Genomic DNA, 8,416 nt, shown 5'->3' with positions numbered 1-8,416 from the left:
TATAAAAAATAAATTTGAAAGATCACTTGAATTATTTTGTGACAATGTGTTAGTAGTCTAATATTTTAAATTTTTGTCAAAGAAAAAAGTTCAGAGTGTTTAAGTGGCTTGTGAGCAAGTTAGCACAAACTCTATAAATACATGCATATTTGATTAGTAAGAAACAAATACCCAAAGTCTTTCATGTGGATACTATTCATATAGGTGTCATCATTTTATGATATATTGTTTCAGTGGGAGTATGAATTTGGATACTCATATGGTTTAGAAAAATTTGCGAATATATATATATATATATATATATATATATATATATATTTCTATAGAAATAAAGTATTTAGTTTTGTTTTCACTCTGACTCATGATCTTATAAAGTTTATTAAAGTTGGACCAGTTGAAAATAGACATGCGTGAGATCATTTTTGCATATAATTTCTGAATTTTTTCATCTAAATTTGATCTATATTTTTTAGTATATATCAGTATGGTGATCATCGTAGTTTCATCGCAACACTAATGTGATAAAAGCTACGGTAATTCCATAACTGATAGATAAGACAGACCAGATTGTTAAAGTAATGAGGTAAATAGCATTCTAATGCGCATATAAAATTTATAAGATGTGATTATGATAGAAAAATATATATGTATAGCCCAAATGGGAGATTTTCAAGAAATTATTTAATTTTCTAATCTAATTATGGATAATACATATATCAATTATAATCTCAAATTAAGCTATTTCACATTAAATGACTTATATTACGGTGATCTCATTTATTATCAAAAATGCTGAATTGAATAAGTCATTATTACTTTTTATTTGAAATTAAATGAGAATAAAATCAAAGATACTATTTTAAACTAATATATCCCTCTATTACGTATGAGACAAAATCTAACCATTGTAGTATATTTTTAAACTAATATATCCCTCTGTTTTATATACTTATCACACTCACTCAAAAATGTTTTCACTCTCTTAATATGTAGAAAAAAGCTCTCAAAGTGAATAACAACTCCACTTTTACATTTCAGCACAACACGATACTCCCACTACAAGATTCAAGCTTATTTGTAACAGTTTTTTTCTTGTTTTGTAGCAATTTGAAATCCACACAAAAAATTTTGTAAGAGTTTTTCAAACCTCCAATATTTGAGGTGTCACGAGCTTATTTGTGGTAGTTTATAGAACTCCTATGACATAATTTAGTTGCGGTTCTTTGTCTGTTTTGTGGGGTTTTGAGTTAAAATTTTTGGAGATTTTTTAAATTTTTGTGACGTTTTAAAACTCCTATAAAAATTAAATTTTCAAATAAAAAAGTTACGACAAACTGAATTGTTGCAAACCATTTAAAATTGAAACCAAACGAATCTGGAAACTATAAATCATTATTATTGATTGACAAATAACATCGATCAAACTAAAGATTTTTTAACTTTAAAGAAATTTAAATATTGTAATTTGATCTTTGCTTATGAATTAAAAATAAAATTCTCATTAATTACATGAATTTAATCTGTAGTGACTAAATTTAACTTACATAATTTTACACTACTACTAAACTACTATTATAATTTAGACAATCAAATCAAATCAATGAAAAATATGAATGTCATGATTATTATAGTAATTAGTATGCACAGTGTACAACAGCATCATATGAATACTTTTTCAAAAACTACTTTATAGCAAATTTTTAATTTTGAGCATTGCAAAGAAAGAGGTACATAACTAGCCACTAAACACATTAAACAACCATAACTATACAAGTATATGTAAATAATTGAAATGTTAATTAATACATTATTCATGATCATAAAATTGAAATTAATTGAGTTAGATAATTATCTTTTTAACTTACTTTTCTCTCTACAAAAATTAAATTATTAGCTCCTAACTCTAGATTCTTTTGCTTATTCTGTATTTCACTATGTGGAATTGTACTTTTGAATTCAACCCAAGGCCTGAAAAGAATATAATAAGAAGAGAATAGTCAAGATTGCCAAAGGTTGGATGTATGTAATAACAAAATGATCAAAACACTAAAAAAAAAAGGCAAAGTGCTTACCAAAAGAATGATTGGATACCAAAAATAATGAAAAGCAGTCCACCTGATAGTTCAATCTGAAAAGTATTGAAGTACAACATTTAGATAACATACACAGCCAACTTAATACTACACTAGTAGTATGGTAAATCAAAATTACACATTACAACCTAATCTCTACAAGCTAAGTAAATAAAAGGAACAGAAACTAACACCAATTTTAGATATTTGAGATGTTAAACTCTTTCCTCCGATAACAACAACAGTAGTGCACAGTGCTTGACCCATGTATTATCTTGAATCTCAAAACTATCTTCCTCTCTTGTTTCACACACGAAAGTAGTATCCTTGGACTAAATTGTTTTCTCATCATGCTTGTATTTATCCCCTTTCTCTTATTCTAATTGCTTCACTTTGGCTACATTGGATTGTGTTTAGTTCCTACTGAGGAAAAGGTGTTTGATTTATAGGTATGGAACATATTGCTTATAGAAATATATTTGCAGAAATCATGTCTATATATAATTCCAGCATAATATTCAGAAAGCATATCCCATAGTGGGAGACCAAAGGAAAATTAATCAAAAACTTCGAAGAAATAGGTTGATACTAAATTACAGAAAAAAATTAAGAGTATAAACGTACAGAATTCCTCTAAGAATGACATCAATTGTAGCCAGATGAAACAGAACAAAGTTATGGCTAGTGAAGAATAAAGCAGTCTCTAAGGATGGAGCATATGCAATGGAAAAAATGTTCTATAACTACGCTCATTTTCTTGTCACCCCACTCCCTAAAGAAATTGATAGAAAATACCTGCAAAATGGAGTCGATAAAGTGGATCTGATTAACCATAGTTTAGTTTTTTTAGTAAATACTCTACAATTATAATACAAATATATTACCTTTAGGAAAATAGGGGGACAAAAACTTAGATAAAAAAGGGCGTTGCTGTTTTTTCAAGTCATCGTCAACCTAGGAGTTAGAATCACAATGTATATACCGTTTTAGAACATCAAATATACAGAACCAGGGAATTATGTTTTGAATATATTCTTACAATCAATTTTTTTTTTAATTAAGGAAGAAAAATAATTAACTTGAAAGGAGAAACCAAACAGAAGCGAAAAACAAACCAATTCTGCTTCTACTTTAGTCAATTCTTCAGCATTCCTTATCAATGAAATCATGAAGCACGAGTGAAAAAAAACTTCTATTCAGTTGCAAGTTTATGTTCCTTACAAAATGATCAGTAATTGACTGGTAAAGAATGAACAATCACCCGTTTTCAAATATAGCATCTTTCAAGGACCAAATTCCAAACCTAAAGAATAAAAATATTGTAATGTGATGACTCCATTTACGTGAAATCTACAACATTCTAGGAAGATCAGCACCCCAAAAAACTAAAAATAAATAAAGTTAGTGTGTAATTTAATCAAACAATATCTGGATCTCAAATACAACTATTCATAATATCTCAATATATGTAACATAATGACTACTAGAAGGATATCACCTACTAATGATGCTAAAAAAAAAGCAGAAAACGATGAGAATTGTGAAGTTCCATAACTAGCAAACAATGCTTACAAGATTTGGAGTATCCCAACTAACTAGGGCAGAGAGAATTGTGAAGTTTCACAACATATTAACTAATAGAAGGAACTCAAGTGTTTGACTATAAAAATGATATGAACTAATTACACTTACTTTTTTAAGTTTAGGTTTAAATAAAATCAGTATCATGTTATATTTACATTTTTGTTTAGTGTTATATTTTACAATAAAAGTCAAATTGAATTTCATAAGAAACAAAATGATATATAAGATCAAAATTTACTTTGTAAACTAAACCTGATCCTCCTTCTCCTAGCTTATTTGAATCATTGAAGTAATTTGTTGCTTGTTCAAGAATATCATATGACATATTCAGTAATAGTCACCTGCTAAAACAGAATATTAAATTAAATATGTATACTTTGAATGAGGCATGAACATTGCCATGTTTGTTTCAAACAACTACTATACTATATACTGGAATTTTTCTACCAACCTTGATCAGCAAAAAATGGTACATCTTAAAGGTGGCATATAAAAGATAACTATTTTGCATTCTGAAATTTGAATAAAAAAGGTACTAAACACTTAATTTATAGATATATCTCAACAAATTTGCATCAATAAAGGAGAACAGTCTCTAATGGAAACAATTGAACCTAATAATCACTTAAACTATGAACCCTAACATCCTTTTTTACATTAAGAAAAAATCAAAATTTTCAATAGAGAATAACAATTTTTCATTTATGTCTCTTCCCTTTTGTAATATATCAAATCAAATTAACTAAATCTATATCAAATCTTTTGCCTTGACCTAAAAAATTTACAGAAGAGAAGAGTACATTAGAACATAAGAAGCAGGATTTGTGTATAATTTTCCAAAAATATATCATCAAATTATCACCAAAATTAACATCTTTGAAAAAATTTGAAGAATTGAAGAAAGCAAAGAACAAGAAAAAATTAGGAATGAATCCTCATTGTAATGACTTGACACGACATGAAAATCAGGTCCAAAAGATCTGATAGCTTTGAGCGTAGCTTCAATCAAAGCTTATAAGGACTCACTAGCTCGCCTTCATGATCTTCTTAGCTAGAACCACCGAATCCGCGCCCAAACCACACTACCGAATCTGCGCCTAAACTGCACTCTGAGTGCTTCAAGCCGCAGGAGGAAAAACAGAACCAGTGGCATAACCCGCGGTGGAAGACAGTGCAGAAGTGGAAGATTTAAAACATTACCTCAACAATCTGAATGAAATCGTCAGAGGTCAACGAATTCAGAGGCTCCACGATCACCTTGTCCTTCATTTATAACTCCACCGGCAACACTTTAATAGAGGAGACGACGACGGCAAAGAGATGAATGGTGGTGGAAATGACATCGAAAGTTTAGGGTTTTATAGAGGTCTCTCTCTCTATCTCTATCTCTCTCTCTCCCTTATTCTGAATGTTCTTTTTTTTAACTTTTGTTATGGGCTAATATTTATTTGTGCTAGAAATTTTTTTAGAATTAATTAGACTATAGGAGTTATTATTAATACTTTAGGGACGTTTTACAAATTGTCACCGTTAAAATATATTATGAAAGTTTATAATAACTCCCACTAAAAAATTTCTACAAACAAGCAAGAATTTTATAATGTTCTTCTATAATTGATTTTATATTTTTTATTCTGACTAATAAAAAATGATCACTAACATTTTTACAAAACATTGTCGACCTTTTCAATTCTTTTTACAACACGTTAGTGACATTTTTAACCAAATTATATTTTTAAAATGTGCTAAATATCAAAACGGCAAGGCCATTTTATGGATCAAAATTTTAAACAACTTTTTTAATCAAAACGTAAATGTCGTTTTGCATCTAAAGAATTAAAAAAAAAATATTTGCTATACACATGAATTTTATGCCTTCCAAAAAATGAAACCTGTTTTATAGTAGTGTAAAATTCACTTGTCCAAAAATAACAAAACATATCATACAATTTACTAGAATATCAAAAAAATTGAGCTGTTTTATAACTAAAGGAATAAAAAAATATTATAAAATTAAGTTATATTTTGTAATAAAATGTTATGATAGAAAAATTATATTGTTACAAAAAATATTTTACAGATAAAAAATTGTTATCATTTTTGTAATAAATTTTATTTTTGTATTAAAAAATATTATTACATGATGGTTATCAGTGACTAAGAGAAGGAGGGTTGAATCTTAGACTCTTTTTCTTGTGAAAATTACTTTTTGCTTTTACAGAGAAACTTAGGAGATATTTTTGCTTTTGTCTAGTAACGAGTTGAGAGACACTTTAATTTTTGTCTCCTGAGTAACAGAACCAAAAGTGAAGTAGAGAAGAAGAAGTGACACACAGATGTATTCTGATTCAGCTACCTAGTACAATGTAGCCTACATCCATTCTCCATCACAATAGTGACGGAATTTCACTATCTTTCAACAGAATTACATCCACTAATTCTTCCTAAGATCTACCCACATTCTATTTGGGATAAATCCAGATTCTAACCTAACCTGAACTTGACTATGACTCAAACTTAGCTTTTAACAGCCAAGTGCTAACTCAACTTGTAAGAGAATCCCTTCAAGATCATGACAACAAAACAGAAATACATACAAAGTATTTCTGAGATAACTTTGGCTTTTCTCCAAATTTATCTCTCTGTCTTTTTTTACTCATTGGCTTTTTCTTACAAAATCTCACATTTTTCCTTTTATCAATGAAACACAGACAGACTAAACAGAGAAAAAGAAATATTCAATGAAAACCATGAAAGAGAAGAATAAATAGCTCAAAGAGCTATCGAAACCCAAACGTGTGCTCTCACTCCTTGCTCAATCATTGGCTGTTCACCCCTATTATAGAGGAGTGAAGCTTCTAGGTTTGAAACCTTTTTCAGCACATGTTGGTTCTCTTCTCCCAATACACATATGCAGCAGCAGTGTGAAAGATGAGAGAGGGGGTAGAAGCAGTGACCAAATCAAACATGCAACCATACCTTCAATATTTTCTTTCAACATTTTCTTCATACTTCTTGAATCTGAACTGTGCGTTCTTGCTTTGGCCCCAAGTTTGTTTCTTGACCGTAGATTCTAAGTAAAGCATCGTTGACTTCACCTTCTTCATATTTTCTAGAATGGTACTTGTGACCCAGTTGATTTCTTCAATAATCCTTGATGAAGCACAAATGAGAAAATCACCTTTTTGTAATTCTCCTTTTTTTTTGAAGAAATCTTCCCTCTTGTTGTAGTCTTGAAACTTGCTTGAAATTGGTAATAACCCTTTTGTTCTTCACCGGACCCTAATGGCAAAACCTTTCTATTCTTTCTTTCTTCTTTGTCCAAAGAGTGATGTGATAGATGAGAGAGGAGAGAAAAGAGAGAGTTTGGCTTTTCGGTGGATGATGTGAATATAATGAATTCAATTGAAATTAAATAATGTCATGTGATGGTTCCAATGAAATATAATTTGAATCACTTAGTATTGTCTAAGAGAATGAATAGATTTGAATGTTGACCACCGTTGGACTTTGGTTTGATTATGGGCTTGCTTTCTATCTTTCATTATTTGGCTAGAGACTTGTATGTTTTAGCCAAGAATTATTTGTGATGGTAGTAATTATATATTCTTGAACTATTGAGTGTGAATTTGGGCTTGAGCATTTGCTTCTTGGGCCGATTGCTTTATTTTTCTTTTTGTTTTTGCTTTTATTTCTGATGGAAAACATTTGTGATGGAGCAAATACCCTTTGGGCCATGATTGTGTGTAGATAGGCCAGATGTCATTTGTGCTTGTTTTATTTCTTCTTGGACCAATGTGATTAATTTATTTTCTGTAGACTAAACAAAACACATCACACAAATAATTGGATAATATCTCAATAATGTTTAGTCATCATCTTAATCATAGTTTAGTTCTCTAAACTTAAAAACCTCCCCTTGATGACAAACATTATTAAATAAATTGAAATTGAATGAGAGGAATTTTTAGAAACTTCCCTTTGATGTTTCCTTTGGTTTAAAGCTCCCCCTTTCTTTTGATCTCCAAGCTCCCCCTGAATGTTTGCTTTTCATAACCTGATACCAACAAGATTTACACTAAAATAATGCCAAACATCCAATAATTTTCAATCAATTTTGTTTCTCAATGAACCTGTTCGATTATATGTCAAAGTTTGCAAGGCTATTATCAATTCACAAACATCATCAACCAGCTTTGAAACAAGCATGAATCAGAGCTAATCCAAATATTAATTAAAAGCTATTTATTTTAAAAACTCATATGCTAAGTTATAAACAATATTCACAACTAGATTCAAAATGCAGATTTTTAAACACAAATTCAAATTATAAATAGCAGCTTCAAACATCATCATTATAGATCAAGATAGAAACAAACAACAGTTTTTCAATTCATTTTTCTTTCTCCCCCTTTTGTCATTAAGGAGGGACACTTGCATGGAGAAACAACTAAAATTCAGAAATAGAACAAAAACTAATGATAAACCAATATGTCAAAAAATAGTTTTTCAGCAACATCATGGAGTAGCCTTAATAAAAAAACTTAGATACCAAAACAAAAGCTATAATAAGTATAAACAATATTCACAATCAAAGTAATATGCATAATCATAGCTGCATGAAATAATGGTTTAAAACAAAGAAATTTGCAACCAGTCTCAAGCATCATAAGTTCAACAGTTTCAATATATTTTCACACAATACTTACTCCCCTTTTTGTTATCAAGGAGGATAAACCTGCACAAAAAAATAGTTCAAT

The 8,416-nt window shown here is 29.5% G+C and overlaps 1 long non-coding RNA gene across 3 annotated transcripts; it reads right to left on the bottom strand.

Annotated features, from left to right (window-relative positions):
- Positions 1-1,766: 1,766 nt before the first annotated feature.
- LOC114925142 (uncharacterized) lies at positions 1,767-5,072 on the bottom strand. Of its 3 annotated transcripts, none has more exons than XR_003813511.2 (3): positions 2,265-5,072; positions 2,073-2,128; positions 1,767-1,968 (listed from the first exon to the last, which is right to left on the bottom strand). It is a non-coding gene; the product is annotated as an uncharacterized lncRNA (long non-coding RNA). The 3 variants fall into 3 exon arrangements; XR_003813512.2 differs by having other exon boundaries at positions 2,073-2,867; positions 2,957-5,047; XR_011869459.1 differs by having other exon boundaries at positions 2,073-5,047.
- Between the last annotated feature and the right edge of the window lie 3,344 nt (positions 5,073-8,416).

The sequence above is a fragment of the Arachis hypogaea genome, chromosome 2 (genome assembly GCF_003086295.3).
Source record: "Arachis hypogaea cultivar Tifrunner chromosome 2, arahy.Tifrunner.gnm2.J5K5, whole genome shotgun sequence".
NCBI classification, from domain to species: domain Eukaryota; kingdom Viridiplantae; phylum Streptophyta; class Magnoliopsida; order Fabales; family Fabaceae; genus Arachis; species Arachis hypogaea.
The sequence above is the reverse complement of the archived record's forward strand: the minus strand, read 5'-3'. Positions and strand labels throughout refer to the sequence as shown.